The sequence below is a fragment of the Bombina bombina genome, chromosome 3, assembly GCF_027579735.1.
Source record: "Bombina bombina isolate aBomBom1 chromosome 3, aBomBom1.pri, whole genome shotgun sequence".
NCBI classification, from domain to species: Eukaryota; Metazoa; Chordata; class Amphibia; order Anura; family Bombinatoridae; genus Bombina; species Bombina bombina.
The window spans coordinates 506,074,530-506,099,730 of record NC_069501.1 but is presented as its reverse complement, the minus strand read 5'-3'; the positions used below and the strand labels follow the sequence as shown (position 1 = coordinate 506,099,730).

Below are 25,201 nucleotides of genomic sequence, written 5' to 3'. Positions count from 1 at the left end.
GTGGCGGACATTGTTAATAAAGAATGGGAAAGGCCCGGTATTCCTTTCGTCCCTCCCCATATTTAAAAAATTGTTTCCTATGGTCGACCCCAGAAAGGACTTATGGCAGACAGTCCCCAAGGTCGAGGGAGCGGTTTCCACTTTAAACAAACGCACCACTATACCCATAGAGGATAGTTGTGCTTTCAAAGATCCTATGGATAAAAAATTAGAAGGTTTGCTTAAAAAGATGTTTGTTCAGCAGGGTTACCTTCTACAACCAATTTCATGCATTGTCCCTGTCGCTACAGCCGCATGTTTCTGGTTCGATGAGCTGATAAAGGCGGTCGACAGTGATTCTCCTCCTTATGAGGAGATTAAGGACAGAATCAATGCTCTCAAATTGGCTAATTCTTTCACCCTAGACGCCACTTTGCAATTGGCTAGGTTAGCGGCTAAGAATTCTGGGTTTGCTATTGTGGCGCGCAGAGCGCTTTGGTTGAAATCTTGGTCGGCTGATGCGTCTTCCAAGAACAAGCTACTTAACATTCCTTTCAAGGGGAAAACGCTGTTTGGCCCTGACTTGAAAGAGATTATCTCGGATATCACTGGGGGTAAGGGCCACGCCCTTCCTCAGGATCGGCCTTTCAAGGCAAAAAATAAACCTAATTTTCGTCCCTTTCGTAGAAACGGACCAGCCCAAAGTGCTACGTCCTCTAAGCAAGAGGGTAATACTTCTCAAGCCAAGCCAGCTTGGAGACCAATGCAAGGCTGGAACAAGGGAAAGCAGGCCAAGAAACCTGCCACTGCTACCAAGACAGCATGAAATGTTGGCCCCCGATCCGGGACCGGATCTGGTGGGGGGCAGACTCTCTCTCTTCGCTCAGGCTTGGGCAAGAGATGTTCTGGATCCTTGGGCGCTAGAAATAGTCTCCCAAGGTTATCTTCTGGAATTCAAGGGACTTCCCCCAAGGGGGAGGTTCCACAGGTCTCAGTTGTCTTCAGACCACATAAAAAGACAGGCATTCTTACATTGTGTAGAAGACCTGTTAAAAATGGGAGTGATTCATCCTGTTCCATTAAGAGAACAAGGGATGGGGTTCTACTCCAATCTGTTTATAGTTCCCAAAAAAGAGGGAACGTTCAGACCAATCTTAGATCTCAAGATCTTAAACAAGTTTCTCAAGGTTCCATCGTTCAAGATGGAAACCATTCGAACTATTCTTCCTTCCATCCAGGAAGGTCAATTCATGACCACGGTGGATTTAAAGGATGCGTATCTACATATTCCTATCCACAAGGAACATCATCGGTTCCTGAGGTTCGCATTCCTGGACAAACATTACCAGTTCGTGGCGCTTCCTTTCGGATTAGCCACTGCTCCAAGGATTTTCACAAAGGTACTAGGGTCCCTTCTAGCTGTGCTAAGACCAAGGGGCATTGCTGTAGTACCTTACTTGGACGACATTCTGATTCAAGCGTCGTCCCTTCCTCAAGCAAAGGCTCACACGGACATTGTCCTGGCCTTTCTCAGATCTCACGGATGGAAAGTGAACGTGGAAAAGAGTTCTCTATCTCCGTCAACAAGGGTTCCCTTCTTGGGAACAATAATAGACTCCTTAGAAATGAGGATTTTTCTGACAGAGGCCAGAAAAACAAAACTTCTAGACTCTTGTCGGATACTCCATTCCGTTCCTCTTCCTTCCATAGCTCAGTGCATGGAAGTGATCGGGTTGATGGTAGCGGCAATGGACATAGTTCCTTTTGCACGCATTCATCTAAGACCATTACAACTGTGCATGCTCAGTCAGTGGAATGGGGACTATACAGACTTGTCTCCGAAGATACAAGTAAATCAGAGGACCAGAGACTCACTCCGTTGGTGGCTGTCCCTGGACAACCTGTCACGAGGGATGACATTCCGCAGACCAGAGTGGGTCATTGTCACGACCGACGCCAGTCTGATGGGCTGGGGCGCGGTCTGGGGATCCCTGAAAGCTCAGGGTCTTTGGTCTCGGGAAGAATCTCTTCTACCGATAAATATTCTGGAACTGAGAGCGATATTCAATGCTCTCAAGGCTTGGCCTCAGCTAGCGAGGGCCAAGTTCATACGGTTTCAATCAGACAACATGACAACTGTTGCGTACATCAACCATCAAGGGGGAACAAGGAGTTCCCTGGCGATGGAAGAAGTGACCAAAATCATTCTATGGGCGGAGTCTCACTCCTGCCACCTGTCTGCTATCCACATCCCAGGAGTGGAAAATTGGGAAGCGGATTTTCTGAGTCGTCAGACATTGCATCCGGGGGAGTGGGAACTCCATCCGGAAATCTTTGCCCAAGTCACTCAGTTGTGGGGCATTCCAGACATGGATCTGATGGCCTCTCGTCAGAACTTCAAAGTTCCTTGCTACGGGTCCAGATCCAGGGACCCCAAGGCGGCTCTAGTGGATGCACTAGTAGCACCTTGGACCTTCAAACTAGCTTATGTGTTCCCGCCGTTTCCTCTCATCCCCAGGCTGGTAGCCAGGATCAATCAGGAGAGGGCGTCGGTGATCTTGATAGCTCCTGCGTGGCCACGCAGGACTTGGTACGCAGATCTGGTGAATATGTCATCGGCTCCTCCTTGGAAGCTACCTTTTGAGACGAGACCTTCTTGTTCAGGGTCCGTTCGAACATCCGAATCTGGTTTCACTCCAGCTGACTGCTTGGAGATTGAACGCTTGATCTTATCGAAGCGAGGATTCTCAGATTCTGTTATCGATACTCTTGTTCAGGCCAGAAAGCCTGTAACTAGAAAGATTTACCACAAAATTTGGAAAAAATATATCTGTTGGTGTGAATCTAAAGGATTCCCTTGGGACAAGGTTAAGATTCCTAGGATTCTATCCTTCCTTCAAGAAGGATTGGAAAAAGGATTATCTGCAAGTTCCCTGAAGGGACAGATTTCTGCCTTGTCTGTGTTACTTCACAAAAAGCTGGCCGCTGTGCCAGATGTTCAAGCCTTTGTTCAGGCTCTGGTTAGAATTAAGCCTGTTTACAAACCTTTGACTCCTCCTTGGAGTCTCAATTTAGTTCTTTCAGTTCTTCAGGGGGTTCCGTTTGAACCCTTGCATTCCGTTGATATTAAGTTGTTATCTTGGAAAGTTTTGTTTTTAGTTGCAATTTCTTCTGCTAGAAGAGTTTCAGAATTATCTGCTCTGCAGTGTTCTCCTCCTTATCTGGTGTTCCATGCAGATAAGGTGGTTTTTACGTACTAAACCTGGTTTTCTTCCAAAAGTTGTTTCTAACAAAAACATTAACCAGGAGATTATCGTACCTTCTCTGTGTCCGAAACCAGTTTCAAAGAAGGAACGTTTGTTGCACAATTTGGATGTTGTTCGCGCTCTAAAATTCTATTTAGATGCTACAAAGGATTTTAGACAAACATCTTCCTTGTTTGTTGTTTATTCTGGTAAAAGGAGAGGTCAAAAAGCAACTTCTACCTCTCTCTCTTTTTGGATTAAAAGCATCATCAGATTGGCTTACGAGACTGCCGGACGGCAGCCTCCCGAAAGAATCACAGCTCATTCCACTAGGGCTGTGGCTTCCACATGGGCCTTCAAGAACGAGGCTTCTGTTGATCAGATATGTAGGGCAGCGACTTGGTCTTCACTGCACACTTTTACCAAATTTTACAAGTTTGATACTTTTGCTTCTTCTGAGGCTATTTTTGGGAGAAAGGTTTTGCAAGCCGTGGTGCCTTCCATTTAGGTGACCTGATTTGCTCCCTCCCTTCATCCGTGTCCTAAAGCTTTGGTATTGGTTCCCACAAGTAAGGATGACGCCGTGGACCGGACACACCTATGTTGGAGAAAACAGAATTTATGTTTACCTGATAAATTACTTTCTCCAACGGTGTGTCCGGTCCACGGCCCGCCCTGGTTTTTTTAATCAGGTCGGATAATTTATTTTCTTTAACTACAGTCACCACGGTACCATATGGTTTCTCCTATGCAAATATTCCTCCTTAACGTCGGTCGAATGACTGGGGTAGGCGGAGCCTAGGAGGGATCATGTGACCAGCTTTGCTGGGCTCTTTGCCATTTCCTGTTGGGGAAGAGAATATCCCACAAGTAAGGATGACGCCGTGGACCGGACACACCGTTGGAGAAAGTAATTTATCAGGTAAACATAAATTCTGTTTTTTGCAAGTGAAACATTATTGCAGTACACATTCATTACTTACTTTGCTGTAAAATACTCCTGAAAAGTGTGCTTGTTCCACTTTCTCCCAGGGAGGCTTGGGTTAAAGGGTCAGTAAACCTTAAAAATAATGTTATATAATTCTGCGCCATTAGACACAGTGCAGCTCGCTCCCGCTGTCAGACAGAGCAGGAGCGAGCTTCACTGTGTCTAATGGCGCGGTCGGGCCTGGCTGTGACTATACAGCTGGCCCGATGCGCTCAGTAAAAACAACAGACCCGCTTAGCAGAGTACAGAGAGCGGGTCTGTAAAACAGTGGTATTTTTACAAAATTAAAAGGGAATATTATGATTTAAAAAGTTTGGCTAATGTAATGTTATATAATTCTGCACTATGTGCAGAATTATAACATTATTTTTAAGGTTTACTGTCCCTTTAAGGATTTTAGACATTTTATGTGATCTTTGTTTAGACCCCCCCCCTGCCACCACCACATTCCCTATATTTGCTTTTAATGGTGGATTATTAATTTTGCATCAACAATCATGATATGAAAATCATTCTTTGCAAAAGCAGTGAGCATACTAGGTAGTTTAGGTGAAAACATTATTAAAAAATGCATAAATATAGATTTGTACTTTGCTATTAGATGTCGAATAAGAAGTAATATATGTCTGTCTGTTTTAAATACTTACTAAGGCCTAGATTTGGAGTTTGGCTGGTAGCCGTGAAAACCAGCGTTAGAGGCTCCAAACGCTGGTTTTAGGCTACCGCCGGTATTTGGAGTCACTCAAAAAAGGGTCTAACGCTCACTTTTCAGCCGCGACTTTTCCATACCGCAGATCCCCTTACGTCAATTGCGTATCCTATCTTTTCAATGGGATCTTTCTAACTCCGGTATTTAGAGTCGTGTCTGAAGTGAGCGTTAGAAATCTAACGACAAAACTCCAGCCACAGAAAAAATTCAGTAGTTAAGAGCTTTCTGGGCTAATGCCGGTTCATAAAGCTCTTAACTACTGTGCTCTAAAGTACACTAACACCCATAAACTACCTATGTACCCCTAAACCGAGGTCCCCCCACATCGCCGCCACCCGATTAAATTTTTTTTAACCCCTAATCTGCCGACCGCCACCTACGTTATACTTATGTACCCCTAATCTGCTGCCCCTAACACCGCCGACCCCTGTATTATATTTATTAACCCCTAACCTGCCCCCACAACGTCGCCGCCAGCTACCTACAATAATTAACCCCTAATCTGCCGACCGCAAAGTGCCGCCACCTACGTTATAGCTATGTACCCCTAATCTGCTGCCCCTAACACCGCCGACCCCTATATTATATTTATTAGCCCCTAATCTGCCGCCCTCAACGTCGCCTCCACCTGCCTACACTTATTAACCCCTAATCTGCCGACCGGACCGCACCGCTATTATAATAAAGTTATTAACCCCTAATCCGCCTCACTAACAATATAATAAATAGTATTAACCCCTAATCTGCCCTCCCTAACATCGCCGACACCTAACTTCAAACATTAACCCCTAATCTGCCGACCAGAGCTCATCACTATTCTAATAAATGTATTAACCCCTAAAGCTAAGTCTAACCCTAACACTAACACCCCCCTAAATTAAATATAATTTAAATCTAACGAAATTAATTAACTCTTATTAAATAAATTATTCCTATTTAAAGCTAAATACTTACCTGTAAAATAAACCCTAATATAGCTACAATATAAATTATAATTATATTATAGCTATTTTAGGATTTATATTTATTTTACAGGTAACTTTGTATTTATTTTAACCAGGTACAATAGCTATTAAATAGTTAAGAACTATTTAATAGCTAAAATAGTTAAAATAATTACAAATTTACCTGTAAAATAAATCCTAACCTAAGTTACAATTAAACCTAACACTACACTATCAATAAATAAATTAAATACAATTCCTACAAATAAATACAATGAAATAAACAAACTAAGTACAAAAAATAAAAAAGAACTAAGTTACAAAAAATAAAAAAATATTTACAAACATTAGAAAAATATTACAACAATTTTAAACTAATTACACCTACTCTAAGCCCCCTAATAAAATAACAAAGCCCCCCAAAATAAAAAAATGCCCTACCCTATTCTAAATTACTAAAGTTCAAAGCTCTTTTACCTTACCAGCCCTGAACAGGGCCCTTTGCGGGGCATGCCCCAAGAAGTTCAGCTCTTTTGCCTGTAAAAAAAAACATACAATACCCCCCCCCAACATTACAACCCACCACCCACATACCCCTAATCTAACCCAAACCCCCCTTAAATAAACCTAACACTAAGCCCCTGAAGATCTTCCTACCTTATCTTCACCATACCAGGTTCACCGATCGATCCAGAAGAGCTCCTCCGATGTCCTGATCCAAGCCCAAGCGGGGGGCTGAAGAGGTCCATGATCCGGCTGAAGTCATCATCCAAGCGGGAGCTGAAGAGGTCCATGATCCGGATGAAGTCTTTTATCAACGGCATCTTCAATCCGATCAGCCAATCAGATTGAGCTCGCATTCTATTGGCTGATCGGAACAGCCAATAGAATGCGAGCTCAATCTGATTGGCTGATTGAATCAGCCAATCGGATTGAACTTGATTCTGATTGGCTGATTCCATCAGCCAATCAGAATATTCCTACCTTAATTCCGATTGGCTGATAGAATCCTATCAGCCAATCGGAATTCGAGGGACGCCATCTTGGATGACGTCATTTAAAGGAACCGTCATTCGGCTAGTAGGCGTCGGGAGAAGAGGATGTTCCGCGTCGGATGGAAGATGATGGCTCCCGAAGAAAGAAGATTGAAGATGCCGTTGATAGAAGACTTCATCCGGATCATGGACCTCTTCAGCTCCCGCTTGGATGAAGACTTCAGCCAGATCATGGACCTCTTCAGCTCCCGCTTGGATGATGACTTCAGACGGATCATGGACCTCTTCAGCCCCCCGCTTGGGCTTGGATCAGGACATCGGAGGAGCTCTTCTGGATCGATCAGTGAACCTGGTATGGTGAAGATAAGGTAGGAAGATCTTCAGGGGCTTAGTGTTAGGTTTATTTAAGGGGGGTTTGGGTTAGATTAGGGGTATGTGGGTGGTGGGTTGTAATGTTGGGGGGGGGGGTATTGTATGTTTTTTTTTACAGGCAAAAGAGCTGAACTTCTTGGGGCATGCCCCGCAAAGGGCCCTGTTCAGGGCTGGTAAGGTAAAAGAGCTTTGAACTTTAGTAATTTAGAATAGGGTAGGGCATTTTTTTATTTTGGGGGGCTTTGTTATTTTATTAGGGGGCTTAGAGTAGGTGTAATTAGTTTAAAATTGTTGTAATATTTTTCTGTTTGTAAATATTTTTTTATTTTTTGTAACTTAGTTCTTTTTTATTTTTTGTACTTAGTTTGTTTATTTCATTGTATTTATTTGTAGGAATTGTATTTAATTTATTTATTGATAGTGTAGTGTTAGGTTTAATTGTAACTTAGGTTAGGATTTATTTTACAGGTAAATTTGTAATTATTTTAACTATTTTAGCTATTAAATAGTTCTTAACTATTTAATAGCTATTGTACCTGGTTAAAATAAATACAAAGTTACCTGTAAAATAAATATAAATCCTAAAATAGCTATAATATAATTATAATTTATATTGTAGCTATATTAGGGTTTATTTTACAGGTAAGTATTTAGCTTTAAATAGGAATAATTTATTTAATAAGAGTTAATTAATTTCGTTAGATTTAAATTATATTTAATTTAGGGGGGTGTTAGTGTTAGGGTTAGACTTAGCTTTAGGGGTTAATACATTTATTAGAATAGTGATGAGCTCCGGTCGGCAGATTAGGGGTTAATGTTTGAAGTTAGGTGTCGGCGATGTTAGGGAGGGCAGATTAGGGGTTAATACTATTTATTATAGGGTTAGTGAGGCGGATTAGGGGTTAATAACTTTATAATAATAGCGGTGCGGTCCGCTCGGCAGATTAGGGGTTAATAAGTGTAGGCAGGTGGAGGCGACGTTGTGAGGGGCAGATTAGGGGTTAATAAATATAATATAGGGGTCGACGGTGTTAGGGGCAGCAGATTAGGGGTACATAGGGATAATGTAAGTAGCGGCGGTTTACGGAGCGGCAGATTAGGGGTTAAAAATAATATACAGGGGTCAGCGATAGCGGGGGCGGCAGAATAGGGGTTAATAAGTGTAAGGTTAGGGGTGTTTAGACTCGGGGTACATGTTAGGGTGTTAGGTGCAGACGTAGGAAGTGTTTCCCCATAGCAAACAATGGGGCTGCGTTAGGAGCTGAACGCGGCTTTTTTGCAGGTGTTAGGTTTTTTTTCAGCTCAAACAGCCCCATTGTTTCCTATGGGGGAATCATGCACGAGCACGTTTTTGAGGCTGGCCGCGTCCGTAAGCAACTCTGGTATCGAGAGTTGAAGTTGCGTTAAATATGCTCTACGCTCCTTTTTTGGAGCCTAACGCAGCCATTCTGTGGACTCTCAATACCAGAGTTATTTTAAAGGTGCGGCCAGAAAAAAGCCAGCGTTAGATACGCGGGTCCTTACCGACAAAACTCTAAATCTAGCCGTAAGTAACTAAGCTGAGTCAGTGCTAAACCACTCTATGGTAAGTGGACAGGCTACCCCGGTCTCAGATGTGCAGATAGAGTTCATGCTATATCTGTGTATTAGTTTGTGATTGGTTAGCAAGGGTTCTTTTGTTTTGGGGGACAGGGAAATCAGTGAATAGAAAAAAAAACATAAAATAATATGCTCATATGACAAAAGCTGCATTATTAATTGCAAAATTCTTGTCAGATATGAAGGCACATTGATATGCTGCTTACAATTTGTGTTTAATGTCCCTTTAACAAAGGGAACTAAGCTAAATTGATTTTAAAATTTAAATGGGATGCTTTTTAAAATGCCAGTCTATCCAAACCATTAAAGTTTCATTTTAAATTTACAATCCATTTAAGTTGCTCTGAAGAAAGACAATACAGGTAGCCCTCAGTTTACGCCGGGGTTAGGTTCCAGAAGGAATGGTTGTAAATTGAAACCGTTGTAAATTGAAACCCAGTTTATAATGTAAGTCAATGGGAAGTGAGGAAGTTAGGTTCCAGACCCCTCTCAAAATTGCCATAAGTAACACCTAATACATTATTTTTAAAGCTTTGAAATGAAGACTTTAAATGCTAAACAGCATTGTAAACCTAATAAAATAATCACAAAACATAAAATATATAATTAAACTAAGTTAAAAGAACAAAAACATTTGCTAAACAGCATTATAAACCTAAAAAAATAATCACACAACACAGACTTCACTTGCATTTTTCTGCAAACAGTTCTTTCTATGCATTCCAATCTAGACTGATTTATAGACAGGAAGATCTTGTTCCTTTGAAATATGCTTGATAGCTCAGGTCTGGTTAAACTGATTAATTTCAGCTTGCTTGGCTTTGCTGCAACACAAGCGGACAGCTCCACCTACTGGCTATTTTAATAAATGCACTGCTTCTCAATGCTTTTCATTAGCAGTCACATGACTGGAAAAAAGGTTGTTATTCTGAAACGGTGTAAATTGAACCGTTGTAAAACAAGGGCCACCTGTATAGATATAATCCATGGAAATCTAGAGAATCAAAATGCAAGAAAGGTTTTAAAGATAACTGTATACATTGTTTTTACAGTTAATTGAGCTCTTGAAAACAAACAAATGGTCACTACTGACACCACAAGAGCTTAGAAATAATTAAGATAAATATATATTTAAATCCTAGTGCAAAGAGATGTTTTTATTATCATTATTTTTCTTTTATTGAGGTTTTAGCACATAGTTACAAAAGTACTCATAGTCATATCACTAACAGGGACATTTTTTTGCTAAAAACTAGATGCATAGTGCAAAAAAGTGTAACATAACCAAAAAAGTGAGAAACTAATTTCCAATTCTAGATATGAAAGATATCATTGAGACCTCTTTTTTAAAAAAATGTTTTTTATTAAATTGATATCTTCCTTTCAACATTTATAAAACAGTCAAATCTTAAAGTCACAATTTAGGGGTAGATTTATCAAAGCAATTCGCCTGTAATTGTGGGCAAAATAATGCCTACGCACTAATCGCCATATTTATGAAAGCAATCTGCGCCTATAGATGCCCAAATCTGAAAGAAACTTCTTAGCACTCCGCTTGCATTTGCCTAGGCGCACAGGTGTGCTCCCGAGTGCACCAATAAACATTAGTAATAGGCGTAATTTCACGAACCGACCTACAAATACGCCCAGTTTCTTATTTATCATTGCTTTGCGCCGATAGGGAACTAAAATTTTTCATTAAATTGCATGTTCTATATTTCGCCATACAGACAGAGGCGAACACCATTATCATATATGCTTTTACATCTTGTGATGCAGTACTTTCTTCTTTTAACTCATTTTTCAAAGGCTCGGCGCCAAGAAGAGACTGTTATTGCCAGAAATTTGCGCTTCCACAGGTGCATACGGGCACCAAGAGTACAATTATATTATATAATATAAATATGCGCAAAATAGATACCTAAAAAACGCTTTCTTCATAATCAAGACATGGCAGCGTAAATATTTATAGGGATGTACTGTGATAAATAGGGAGTAGATGCTTTTTCCGACAGGCGAAATTTATCATTATTACGCCCCGGCTCGCCTTTTACTAAACGCGCAAAATTACATCTCTTTTTTTTATGAATTCAGGCACACATATTAGGGGGGAGGAATATTTGTAAGAATATGGCCAAACATGGGCCAATAAAGAAATGCCTCATTTCAGAAAAGTAATCGGCATAATAATAAAGAACTTATAGAGAACCTCTGACCTTTTAATTAGAAAAATTAAAAATAAAAGCTACAATGATAATGTTCAGAGAAATACAATGGAGGTAGGAGGGAAATAAAAAAAAAAAACAATAATAAGAGTGATAGAATTTAGATTCCCAGGAAGACCATATCCCATAATCCCAATTTATCTATTTCCCACTTAATAAGGTAAAAGGGCATTCCAAGGTTCACAGACTTTAGAATATAATTCAATCTTACCATGTACTCTGTATGCAAATTGTTCAGTGGTTTTGAAATATTTAATTACTGCTAAGACTTGGGGCAAGCCTGGGGAAGAGATCTTTTTCCAATTTCTTGCAATGGCCAACTTAGTCGCCATCATTAAGTACATGAACAGAATTGTTCGGGACTTTGCCTTCTTGGGAAGCCCCAAGTGCAGGAGACCCACTTCAGGTTTCCAAGGGGGAAGTTATCTGAAGATCCCCAGAGATATTAAAGACTGACTTACAAAAGTTTTTTTTGTAATTTAGAACCATTCCCACCAACAAAGAGAATAAGAATTCCCAAATATTTGATGTAGGGCAGTTGGTACCAAATGCTAACATACTACTATTTTATAATGTAGTTCCCAAAGAGTGGCACAAAGTAATATTTTGTTTGAGTGCAAAGAGATTGTAAATCTTAAAGGGACATAATACTTGTATGCTAAATCACTTGAAAGTGATGCAGCATAGCTGTAAAAAGCTGACAAGAAAATATCGCCTGAGCATCTCTCTGTAAAAAAAGATATTTTACCTCAAAATGTCTTCAGCTCACCAGAGTAAGTATTGTGTAAACAGTTATACTTAAGCAGCTGTCCAGCTGCAAGTTGAAAAAAATAACAATAACCAATCAGCATCAGCAGTACTGAGGTAATGCTGTGATCTCATGAGATTTCACTGAAATTTCAGGAGATTTCATATAATTTACTAAAACTGAGTAGGAAAATAATGACAGATGCACACTCCCTTGCAAGTCCTGGGACAAGACTCCTGATTGGCTGCTTAAAGTCTCCTTACAGTGGGGTGTGAATACTTAGGACATTTTAGGTAAAATAGCTACCTTTTTTACATAGAGATGTTCAGGTGATATTTTCCTGTTAGCTTTTTACAGCTATGCTGCATCACTTTCATGTGCTTCAACATTTGAGTATCATGTCCCTTTAACTACTATGTAGTAGCTGATGAATATCTCATGTCATGGCAACTCAAAACATCTTCTGAAACAAGGCGCAATCAACATACAAAACAATTTATTTCAACAATAAATTGACAAACGATCTTAGGAAGCATATTGCTTGCATCTTGTTCAGTAGCATGATCGGCATTCATAAAAGAAGTGTTACAAAGCTTGTTAGCAACTATGAAAAACGAACAAGAATACAGTATGGTTACACTGGCATTCTTCAAACTGAGATCATTTGAGAGGAAAGTCTGCTTGGATAGACATGTCGGTGATTCTGTGTATAATAAATAGCTTTGTAAGCGTTGGTCTGAAGCTTTCAAAAGATAGCAATTGATTGTTTTTACTTTCTGTTATTAGAGCGAAGAAATTCCAAGTATTATATTTTTCTAACATTAGAGACAGTAAACGCCTTATAATTACAAAAGATTTATGTTGTATTGTTATAGAACAGACCTTAGACGATGGGACTTCCCTTTTAATTAAATTTACATGACAGCGTCCCCCCATAATTAATGTTAGGGTTCACACATAGTTCTCAATAGTGTTTGTTTTAATTTGCACTGTCTTGATCTGTTATCTGCATTTAAAGGGACAGTCTACACCAGAATTTTTATTGTTTTAAAAGATAGATAATCCCTTTATTACCCATTTCCCAGTTTTGCATAACCAACATAGTTATAATAATATACTTTTAACCTCTGTGATTATCTTGTATCTAAGCCTCTGCAAACTGCCCCTTTTTTCAGTTTTTTTGACAGACTTGCAGTCTAGCCAATCAGTGCCTGCTCCCAGATTACTTCACGTGCACGAGCACAGTGTTATCTATATGAAATATGTTAACTAACACCCTCTAGTGGTGAAAAACTGTTAAAATGCAATCTGAAAGAGGTGGGCTTCAAGGTCTAAGAAATTAGCATATGAACCTCCTAGGTTAAGCTTTCAACTAAGAATACCAAGAGAACAAAGCAAAATTGGTGATAAAAGTAAATTGGAAAATTGTTTAAAATTACATGCTCTATCTATCTGAATCATGAAAGTTTATTTTGGCCTAGACTGTCCCTTTAACAAAGGAATAACAAACACAATGTCTGAGCGATTTCAACCTCAGTGCCTGTCTACCACCTACATCCCACTCTTTGGGGTAGATTTATCAAGCAGCGGATGCTGCAATCTACCCCCGAAGTTTCCGGCTCGCCGGAAACTTAAGTTAAGCAGCGGCCATAAGACCTCTGAGGTGGCGGACAGCAATCAGATACAATCGGGATGATTGACACCCCCTGCTAGTGGCTCATTGCACAAGCATTTCACCAGAATTCTTGTGCAATGTTAAATGCTGACAGCGTATGCGGTTGGCACTTAGCTATGTCACAGTGAATCATGTCCGCCTGCCGCTTGCTAATTTGGCCCTGAGTCTTATTCCACCATGATGACATTCCAAGTGTCATTGTTTGTTTACTCTTAAAAAATGTTTTATAGTCTTCCATTATGCTTGTGATTTCTATAGGATAGTGCAGAGTGTCACTGCTCCTGCGCTTCACACTATGAAAACCACTGCTATAGAATGACATATTAGCCATCTTGTTTGTTGCAATAGTTTTTCAATAGCCAAACTCCACCCACTATTTGCCTAATTTGGAGCCAATCCGGGTTTCAGTCTGCAGACAACAAGGCTAGTCATGGTCATTAAATTAGAATTTAGTACAAAATATATAGCTTTGCAGTTTTTATCAGCTAAAGCTAATTATGGAAAAATAAGTAGCAGTAGTAGGGTTAGCCTTGAGAAGTCAGCAGGGGCCCTTTAAGTTCTGAGAAATACAAAAAATATTTTTTTTGTAGCTGAATTACATGAAAAGGGGGCAATTGAAATAATGAAAGTTGTTTTATTAGGAATAACTAAACCTTTTCATGTAATTCAGCTAAAACTATTGCGATAATTAATCAGCCATTACAAGTGGCTGCTTATTGCTACAGCGAGCTCGTGATAGTTATTAGCGCTATAAAAATGATCAGATCAGATCTCTGGTTAATTTTCTAAATGTCCCTCAAATAAAGTGTTTGGTTCATTTTCTAAAAAAAATGCAGTTGTTAGGGGGTTAAAGTGAGCGGGTCTGGGGGTGTTAGAAAAAACAGGGACTGAAAAGTGCCTTTATATTGGGGTCCATGGGGAACTGTGTGTTTTCTATAAATATACAGGTAACTTGTTTTATTGCAGTAATCCAAACAAGTCAGAGTACATAGGGTCACAGTAAAGAACGTCTGACGCGTTTCGCGCATGCGTAGATGCGCTTCTTCGGAGGCCTGACTTGTTTGGATTACTGCAATAAAACAAGTTTTTTTCAGCATTTACTACTGAGTCAGCAGATCCCTTTTTTTGAAATTGTGTCTCTGAAGCGGTGGGATATACCGCATATTGACCTGCTGCTCTCCTTGCCGCATTCACTTTGGCTTCCGGGTTTGCTCTCCGCCTCACTACGTCATACTACCCACAGTGCACCTAGCGACGTCACGGGTTATGCATTGAGAAGCACCACGCTACCAGAGCCGGATCTCTACGCACGCCAAGGAGGACACACAAGCTGCACCCCCACGGAAGGGCATTATCACCAGTCCAAGGAGAAGTAAAGCAGTGCGTCCAGGCACCCCACCAAGACTAGTGGAGGGTAAGAGATTACGGACACTTCTACAATGACTGTAATTGTTATATAGACTCTGCATTCTACACCCGTGACATCTAGGTTGGGAGCGAAATGTACTGTCATTGATTTGTTTGAAAATGCAAGCCGGGAACAGCCGCTAGTGAATCATTTGAACCATTTTATGACCGCTCAGCCCCCCACAGCACGGACTTTATTGGGACTGTATTTCCCTGAGTAATTTTGGGTGTTACATTTACACTGTTATAACACCCTCTGGGAATTATTTTCTGAACACTTTTTTGCTCTTTGAAATTATTTGTCCAGAAGGAATGGTTGTAAATCAAAACCGTTGTAAATTGAAACCCAGTTTATAATGTAAGTCAATGGGAAGTGAGGGAGTTAGGTTCCAGACCCCTCTCAAAATTGACATAAGTAACACCTAATACATTATTTTTAAAGCTTTGAAATGAAGACTTTAAATGCTAAACAGCATTATAAACAGTATCAAATAATCACACAACACAAAATATATAATTAAACTATGTTAAATGAACAAAAACATTTGCTAATACAGTATTATAACCTAATAAAATAATCACACAACACACAAAATATAATCAAACTAAGTTTAATGAACAAAAACATTTGCTAAACATCACCTAATAAAATAATTACACAACCCTTTGAGTGCTAATGACGGCTCTGAGTCGTCACAGAGTTTCCCACTCTGGTGCTAATGACGGCTCAGAGCCGTCACTAGCACTCTCCCATGTTGAGGGAGATCTGGGGGCTCCTACCCCGGCGATCGTGCCTGTAGAGTGACAGGCATCGCCGGGGCTTCCTGTTTTGCGTGGTGACGTCACAAGCAATAACATGATGACGTCACTGTGCAACTTTATATTTATACTTATTTATACTTAACAATGTTAAGTATAGGAGCAGGGGGCATGCTGCTTAGAAGCCTGTATCTCAGGCATCTAAGCAGCTACAGACCCCCAAGACCCACCATTGGAAAGGTAATCGTCTAACCTTTCCAACAGTGCAAGTCTAGGGTGTCTGAAGAAAAAACTGTTCTCATTCTGTTTTGCATATGTAATATGACCCTGGGGATAGTCTCCCTAAGGGTGATGGGGGAAACCAGACGTGGACTCCTTGCCCAGTGTGCTTAAAGGGATATGGCTGCACCTCACTGACGAGACCCAGAGAAGGGCTGAAATGATCGTCTGAAAAAGGAAAATGGCAACCCCAGAAGATCATTTCGGCCTTTTCTGGGCCTCGTCAGTGAGGTGCCGCCATATCCCTTTAAGCACACTGGGCAAGGAGTCCACATCTGGTTTCCCCCATCACCCTTAGGGAGACTATCCCCAGGGTCATATTACATATGCAAAACAGAATGAGAAGCAGTCTGCCAGGAATGAACAGCAGCTCAATAGCTTGTTCTATGGCCCGGTTGCCACCTGGTAGTAGCTTCTTTCTGCCCAATTGTGCTTTTTACAGAGAAAAAAACTTTCCTGTAGTATATCAGTCTGATCCCGCCAACATTGTCAGTCCAGCCCGAAATACCAGGCAATTCTCCTCTGAACAAAAAAAAACGCAAACCCAGATGATCGTTTCAGCCTTCTCTGTGCCTTACCTGATAAATTAATTTCTTTAATGGTGGTGAGAGTCCACGATCCATTACTCCTGGGAATTACTCTTCTCTACCACTAGGAGGATGCAAAGATTCCCAAACCCCAAGAGTTATATAAAACACCTCTCACTCACAGGTACCTCAGTCTAACGTATACACCATGCAGACTCTCATACAATATACACCCACACACACTCCTACAACAAACACACAAGTTGCGATCCAGTAAACATGGTGTTGGGCCCCAGTAATGGGTACTGACCCATGGTTTGAAGAACCCTGATTTAGTCTATTCACTTTAAAGTAAACCAGCTAATGTCATTTCAGAAGCTTTATGACATCAGGCTAAGATAAACCTTCCTGCAGAGGCCACCTTCTCCTTGTAGGGCTGTGATAGGATGTAATGGACACTGCAAAAATGTAGTGTAAAAAAGAAATGTAAATCCATTAAAAATGAATTGCAATGATTTCTATTAAGTTTAAGCCACTGCATTACAACAATGAAACAGACTGTTTATAAAGAAGCTTGTTTTTTCAAATGGATGTTAAACTCAAATGCCATTTTATTTCTGACTCCATTAATTGGAAAAAAACAGTAGGGAATAATGAATAATTTAAATAAATATTGGTGCCAACATGTAAAATTACCTCTTTGTTTCGTCTCTATGGTAACATTTTAATAGCATCTGTGTTAATGGTAATTATTTATTTACAGTAATAAGTATAGTGCACCAAAATTCCCCCCCTAATTTTTATTATGTTCCGGTACATTTTTAATTTGCCTTATCTTATTTGTAAATCATTTGTGCCATGAAGTTATTTGTAGAATTCTTATAACATCCACAAGCATAGCTTGTGATAGCCTTAGTTGTCCAAGTTTCAACCATGAAGAAAATTTGAAAATAGGATGTTCTTAAATGTTCAAAAGTGTTGTCTGCTGCTCCAGACTTATGTTTTAGCCCAACAAAGAAATGTAGACAGTAATGACAGAATGTTTGCATTGTTAGTGACAAAAAGGTATATTTATTGTGTCTACCATTGTAAATCTTTTGTGAAAAGCAAAATGGGAACTAACTTCTAAATTGTCCAAATAGGTGCTGCTATTGTAGTCATATTCAGCAAGTAGGAGAAAATGCTCTGATATTCTCTGCTGAAGGTCAGCTTGATCAAACTTCCTGCAGGTGTGGATACGGAGGATGCAGCATTTTTCAAGTCACCTGGCGAGTAAAGTAAAAAAAAATAAAAAAATAAACACTACTGCTTTATAATTAACCTTTCCTTTTACAGGTACAAATAATAATTATATATAAAACTTTGTTTAAAAAAACAAAAAAAAACAATCTGTCTTTACATCATCTCAGTCTTTAAAAGCAAATGGTAAGACATATCAGAAGAGTCCAACACTAGAATTTCCCTATAAAAAAGTGCTGAATAGTCAGACTACCAAAAAGATGAATATACACATAAATCACAAGAGAATATAACCCCTAATTAAAAAATATGCATATGTATGGAATTGCTTTCAGTAAAATACTTCTGATAATGAATTAGAATTAATATTAATTCATATTTCTCATACAATGTCAAAGATCTTTAAAGATAGCCACCACTGAGAAGGAGACTGAAAAAGCACAAAACAAATCTCAGATTTTTAAATAATTCATACAGTATGATTATGTGTTTTTACCATTCTGAGACGTACAGAAATGATATAATTTAAGATATTGCCAAATTAATTTTAAAATAAAAGTTTACATAAGCTCATTAGGCCAAAGAGTCTAAATGAAATACATTTGAAGACTTTTATAAATAGAATCAACCACTGTTCACTGTTAACTATGGAATGACTCAAGTCAAAATTCAGAGAAGATTAATTTATTTTTATTAATTTGTATTATCCTCCATAATACTCTGTATAATCCTTCATAATGATATGTGGGGCTTTGCTGCATCCAGTTTCTCTGTGTTAAGTTTCTCTGTTTAAGTATAGAGTTAGAGAACTAAGGGAGTTTGAGCAAATAAGCAGTTGAATAGGGATGGGCGAATATATCTAAAAATTCGAAATTTAAAACGAATTTTGATACATTCGTTCGTATCAAATTTCGAATGTTTATATGACATTCTATTTTCGAATTTTTGTTTTCGAATTTTTTAAATAAAATTCGAAAATATTCGTTTGAATAATAGAATGTTTAGCTATGTATTCATTCAATTTCGAAATGTAATATTCGAATTTGAATGTGACATTCAAATTTGAAATAGTATTTCTAGTCTACAACTGTGTTTAATAAATGTAATATTTGATTTTGAATGCTACATTCGAATTCGAATGTCACATTCAAATTTGAAATAGTATTTCTAGTCTAATACTGTGTTTTATAAATGTAATATTCGAATGTGACATTCGATTCGAATGGGATATTCTATTCGAATGTGACATTCAAAATACGGTTTCTAGTCTACAATTGTGTTTTATAAATGTAATATTTGAATTTGAATGTGATATTCGAATGTGACTTTCGAATTTGAATGTGACATTCGAATTCGAATGTGACATTCGAATTCGAATGTGACATTCGAAAACTGTAAATAACATTCGAAAATCTAATTTTTAAGAATATTCATTCTTATCAACATTCTATTATGTAAATCGAATTTCTACAATAACATTCGTTCTAACATTCAAATTCGGATATAAACACATTCGCCCATCCCTACAGTTGAAGTAACCAAGGGCGAATATAAATCTTTAATTTATGTGAGTTAAATCTTTTAAGTAAGAATGTTTGAGAATCTTGTTCAGTGTACAGCTTGCCATATGTTTGCATCACTGGAGCATCCACTTCAGGAATCACATGTCTGTGGCAAGTGTGAGCATATTGTCTCTTTAGAAGCTCCTATTAGAGTTCCTTAGGAACAAATTGCAAATTGCGTGATAATAAGAAACCTTAAAGGGAAATTGATATGAATGAGCAGATTGTTCATGGTTCTAGCAGTGAGAATGGTAACACAAAAACTTTTCTTTCACTCATGGTTAGTGTTTGGCTGAAGCCATTTATTATCAATCAACTGTGTTTGCTCTTTTTAAATCATAATGACAACAGAAACTACCCACATGACCCTGATCAAAAGTTTACATACCTTGGTGATTTTGGCCTGATAACATGCACACAAGTTGACACAAAGGGGTTTGAATGGCTATTAAAGGTAACCATCCTCACCTGTGATCTGGTTGCTTGTAATTAGTGTGTGTGTATAAAAGGTCAATGAGTTTCTGGACTCTTGACAGACATTTGATTCTTTCACCCAGTGCTGCACTGACGTTTCTGGATTCTGAGTCATGGGGAAAGAAAAAGAATTGTCAAAGGATCTGTGGGAAAAAGGTAGTTGAACTGTATAAAACAGGAAAGGGATATAAAAAGATATCCAAGGAATTGAGAATGCAAATCAGCAGTGTTCAAACTCTAATCAAGAAGCGTAAAATGAGGCGTTCTGTTTGATAACATACTGCATTCATCTTGCTATCTATTCTGACCAAATTTCCTTTGCCTTTGTAGCTCACACATCCCCAAAACATCAGCGATCCACCTCCATGTTTCACAGTAGGAATGGTGTACCTTTCATTATAGGCCTTGTTGATTCCTCTTTAAATGTAGCGTTTATGGTTGTGGCCAAAGAGCAAAATTTTGGTCTCATCACTCCAAATGACTTTGTGCCAGAAGGTTTGAGGCTTGTCTCTATGCTGTTTGGCATATTGTAAGCGGGATACTTTGTGGCATTTGCGTAGTAATGGCTTTCTTCTGGCAACTCGACCATGCAGCCCATCTTTCTTTAAGTGCCTCCTTATTGTGCATCTTGAAACAGCCACACCACATGTCCTGTATTTCACCTGAAGTTATTTGTGGGTTTGTCTTTGCATCCCGAACAATTTTCCTGGCAGTTGTGGCTGAAATTTGAGTTGGTCTACCTGACCGTGGTTTAGTTTCAACAGAACCCCTCATTTTCCACTTCTTTATTTGAGTTTGAACACTGCTGATTTGCATTCTCAATTCCTTGGATATCTTTTTATATCCCTTTCCTGTTTTATACAGTTCAACTACCTTTTCCTGCAGATCCTTTGACAATTCTTTTGCTTTCCCCATGACTCAGAATCCAGAATCGTCAGTGCAGCACTGGATGAAAGATGCAAGGGTCTGTCAGGAGTCCAGAAACTCATTGACCTTTAATACACACACACTAATTACAAGCAAACAGATCACAGGTGAGGATGGTTACCTTTAATAGCCATTCAAACCCCTTTGTGTCAACTTGTGTGAATGTTATGAGGCCAAAATCACCAGGGTCATTTGGGTAGTTTCTGTTGTCATTATGATTTAAATAAAGAGTAAACACAGCTGAAATGAGGTTTATTGGATTAACAGAAAATGTGCAATATGCATCCAAACGAAATTAGACAGGTGCATACATTTGGGCACCTTTATCATTTTGTTGATTTGAATACCTGTAACTACCTAGCACTGATTAATTGGAACACACAATTGGTTTGGTGAGTCCATTAAGCCTTGAACTTCATAGACAGGTACATCTAATCATGAGAAAAGGTATTTAAGGTGGCCAATTGCAAGTTGTTGTTGTTGTTGTTGTTGTTGTTGTTCTCTTTGACTCTCCTCTGAAGGGGCCTCAAAACCACTCTCAAATGACCTGAAAACAATGATTGTTCAATATTATGGTTTAGGGGAAGGCTACAAAAAGCTATCACAGAGATTTAAGTTGTCAGTGTCCACTGTGAGGAACATAGTGAGGAAATGGAAGACCACAGGCACAGTTCTTGTTAAGGCCAGAAGTGACAGGCAAAGTAAAATATCGGAGAGGCAAAGGATGGTGAGAACCACCAACAGACCACCTCCAAAGACCTACAACATCTGTGTATCGTTCAATAATTCAGCACACTTTGCACAAAGAGAAGCTGTATGGGAGAGTGATGCGGAAGAAGCCTTTTCTGCACACACGCCACAAACGCACATTTGGACAAGCCAGCTTCATTTTGGAAGAAGGTGCTGTGGACTGATGAAACAAGGATTGAGTTATTTGGTCATAACAAGGGGCGTTATGCATGTGGGCAAAATAACACAGCATTCCAAGACAAACACTTGCTACCCAAAGTAAAATTTGGTGGATGTTCCATCATGCTGTAGGGCTGTGTGGCCAGTGCCGGTACTGGGAATCTTGTTAATGTTGAGGATCGCATGGATTCCACTCAATATCAGCAGATACTTCAGAATAATGTTGAGGAATCGGTCACAAAGTTGAAGCTACGCCGGGGCTGGATATTTCAACAAGACAACTGCTCAAAATCTACTCTGGCATTTATGCAGAGGAACAAGTACAATGTTCTGGAATGGCCATCCCAGAGTCCAGACCTGAATATCACTGAAAATCTGTGGGGTGATTTGAAGTGGGCTATCCATGCTCGGCAACCATCAAACCTAACTGAACTGGAGATGTTTTGCAAGGAGGAACGGTCCAAAATACCTTCATCCAGAATCCAGACACTCATTACAGGCTATAGGAAGCATCTAGAGGCTGTTATTTCTGCTAAAGGAACCTCTTCTAAATATTGATGCAATATTTCTTTTGGGGATGCCCAAATTTATGCACCTGTCTAATTTCTTTTTGATGCATATTGCACAATTTCTGTAAATTCAATAAACCTCATTTCACTACTGAAATATTACTGTGTCCTTCAGTTATTTGATAGATCAAAATTAAATTGCTGATCCAAACACCCAATTATTTATAAATGAAAATCATGGAAATTGTCAGGGGTGCCTAAACTTTTGCATACTATTGTGTGTATATATGTATGTATGTGTTTGTATATGTGTGTGTATATATCTCTGTCTTGAAAAAGTTTCTGGCACAGAAACGAAACGTACGTCGAGATAGTTTTTTTGTTTTAACCAGGTCTCAGGGAGGCTACCAGGCTCATGATAGTGGGACCTATGTGGGGAGCTGAGAGACCGCTACTTTTTATTGTCAAATTTTATTCTTGATTTGAAATAAACACGTATAGCAGCATTACAGCAGTGTATCCCTTTCATTCATACAACTGACTGTGGATTCCGGTTTGAAGTGGGAGCGAGACACACGGCTGGTTGGACCTGCAGACTCTGACATCACAGAGGGAGGCGGATACGACCGACGTGGAAACAAACTTCATGGTTGTTGTCATGAACTCCTCAGTTCCACCTTAACTTATGTAACTACATCTCACATACCACCTTAAGAATCAATTATCTGGCTCTCTTTTCCTTTAAAAGCTTTCCATTTCCCATACACCTTTGCTGGTTTATTGAAGGTTGATACCCATTCACTCTCCAGCCTTTCTTGTTACTTGTCTAAAACAGAGTATCACTTGTTCTGTGATTAGCTCTGTCTCCTTCAACTGAAGCTACTTCTCATCAAAAGCAGAAGTCACCTGTTGCAACTGCAGCACGCACGCCGCTCTAACAACTTCCAGCTTAACAAGCACAGGCCGCAATCTGCAGAGAGGATCAGAGAGGCTGCACGCACACAGCTGCTAGAGCCAGGTTCCGTATACAAGTGTTAGCATTGCCGTTAAGATTGTGAACTTATCTTTACCGTATGGTGTAATGTTTAACAGCGCAGCAAGCTGATACAGTATTCTTAACACTGTTTACAAATCTTTACTGCAAGGTGTATTATTTAAAGGTCCAGCAAGCTGAAACATTATACTCCACACTGTGAACTTATCTTTACTGTAAGGTGTATTATTTAAAGGCACAGTATTACCTTAAAGGGGACCTCACTTATCTGTCACAAACCTATATAAACTGCTACTTATTATCTAAAAGTTTACATAGTACAAACTTATCTCTGGACCCAGATATAATTCACCTGATCTTACTACTTATAATTTTGAGGTGAATATTCCGGGCTACATTAATCCAGGTGATTAAGACTCTGTCTCCTCACTAGCAGACAGACTTAATCACATGATACATACAAACTATTTACCAGAGAATACTCATAATTAGACTAAAGAAACAGCAATCGAATTGCTGATCATTACAGTTGTATACAACCGATGTGCACAGTTTTGACACTTATCCTGTGAGTAACACTCTGGGAAGGGATATCAGGGAACTTTACATACAGATAACACTTAGAGCGTTTTGCACTTCTCTATTTCTTTGTTTAATAATATCTCTCTATCTAAGAGAAAACTATAAGTAAACCTAATCCTGCAAAATTGTTCCATTTGGGATGGTGTACACTGTATCCACAACATGTTACAAACTGTACAGGGTTGAATAAGAAGAGGGGTAACAGGGGTTTGACCATAAAAATCACCAAAGCATGTAAACAGATCAGGGGTCCTCCCAGAGACCGAGCTCACCGGACCACAAAATCTCCCACAGGGACTCACCAGCTCTGACTTGGTTGTTAGGTATGCAGATTTCCTTACCCCCAGGGTAATCCTGCTGCTTATTCCAAAGACTGGTGTCCCTTGTTTCAGGAAATACATGGGCCTAATTCATGCTGTGAAAATACTCATCTGTATATGGTCAAAAGTAAGAAATGTCCCTTCAATCAAAGAGGAGAGAATTTGGTCTCAGTGAACAGAAAATGCACACACTATTAGTTACTCATAGTGTGTCTTTCCAGCTTCCAGCTACACGTGTTTCACCCCACAGCTGATCGCTCTCAGGGCTTCATCAGGCATGATAAGTTGATGTTTGTATCATCCATTTGCCTTCATTTATACATGCCATGGGTGTATTAACTCTTGCTTGCCCTAAATTTTTTACACCATAATCTTAACCGTTTAAATACAGTCTCAGTGCGTGAGAATGGCTACCCCCAGTTTAAATAATAATTAAAAAAGCTTAACATTTGGCTAGATTACGAGTTTTGCGGTATGAGTGAAAAAGCAGTGTTAAGGCTCATAACGCTGCTTTTTCACTTGTATTACGAGTCTTGCAGGTTTAGGGGCACCGCACACTTTTTTTGGCCTTAACGCAAATTAACTTACGCAATTTGCATAAAATCTTTTTTCAATGGGACTTCCATAGCGCTGATATTACAAGCTTTTTCTGGGAGGCCAAGAAGTGAGCCTATCCCGCAAGATTCGTAACGCAATCTAAAGTCAGTAGTTATGAGTTTTACGCTACAAAGCTGTAACATAAAACTCATAACTAAAGTGCTAAAAAGTACACTAACACCCATAAACTACCTATTAACCCCTAAACCGAGGCCCTCCCGCATCAAACACTAAAATAAAATTATTAACCCCCAATTTGCTGCTGCCAACATCGCTGCCACTAGAATAAACATATTAACCCCTAAATTGCTGCACTCCCACATCGCAAACACTAGTTAAATATTATTAACCCCTAATCTGCTGTCCCTAACATCGCCGCCACCTACCATTGCCCCAAAGAAATCAGCACTTTTACCTGTAAAAAAAAATACAAACAACCCCCCAACAGTAAAACCCACCACCCACACAACCAACCCCCCAAATAAAAACCTAACTAAAAAAACCTAAGCTCCCCATTGCCCTGAAAAGGGCATTTAGCTCTTTCTCAATTGCCCAAACCCTAATCTAAGAATAAAACCCACCCAATAAACCCTTAAAAAAACCTAACACTAACCCCCGAAGATCCACTTACAGTTTT

The 25,201-nt window shown here is 39.4% G+C and overlaps 1 protein-coding gene across 7 annotated transcripts in view; it reads left to right on the top strand.

Moving 5' to 3' along the window:
• Nucleotides 1–25,201, top strand: part of DUSP14 (dual specificity phosphatase 14) — a 103,235-nt gene that overhangs the window by 46,895 nt on the left and 31,139 nt on the right. For 2 of the 7 annotated variants that reach the window (XM_053706899.1, XM_053706895.1), the window contains exon 2: nucleotides 17,594–17,719. The exons of 1 other annotated variant lie outside the window; for it this stretch is intronic. The gene's annotated coding sequence lies outside the window, so the exon portion shown is untranslated. Of the gene's footprint in view, nucleotides 1–14,821; nucleotides 14,894–17,593; nucleotides 17,729–25,201 lie in introns of those variants that run through there. 4 more of the 7 variants (XM_053706896.1, XM_053706898.1, XM_053706900.1 and 1 more) reach the window with 3 other exon arrangements.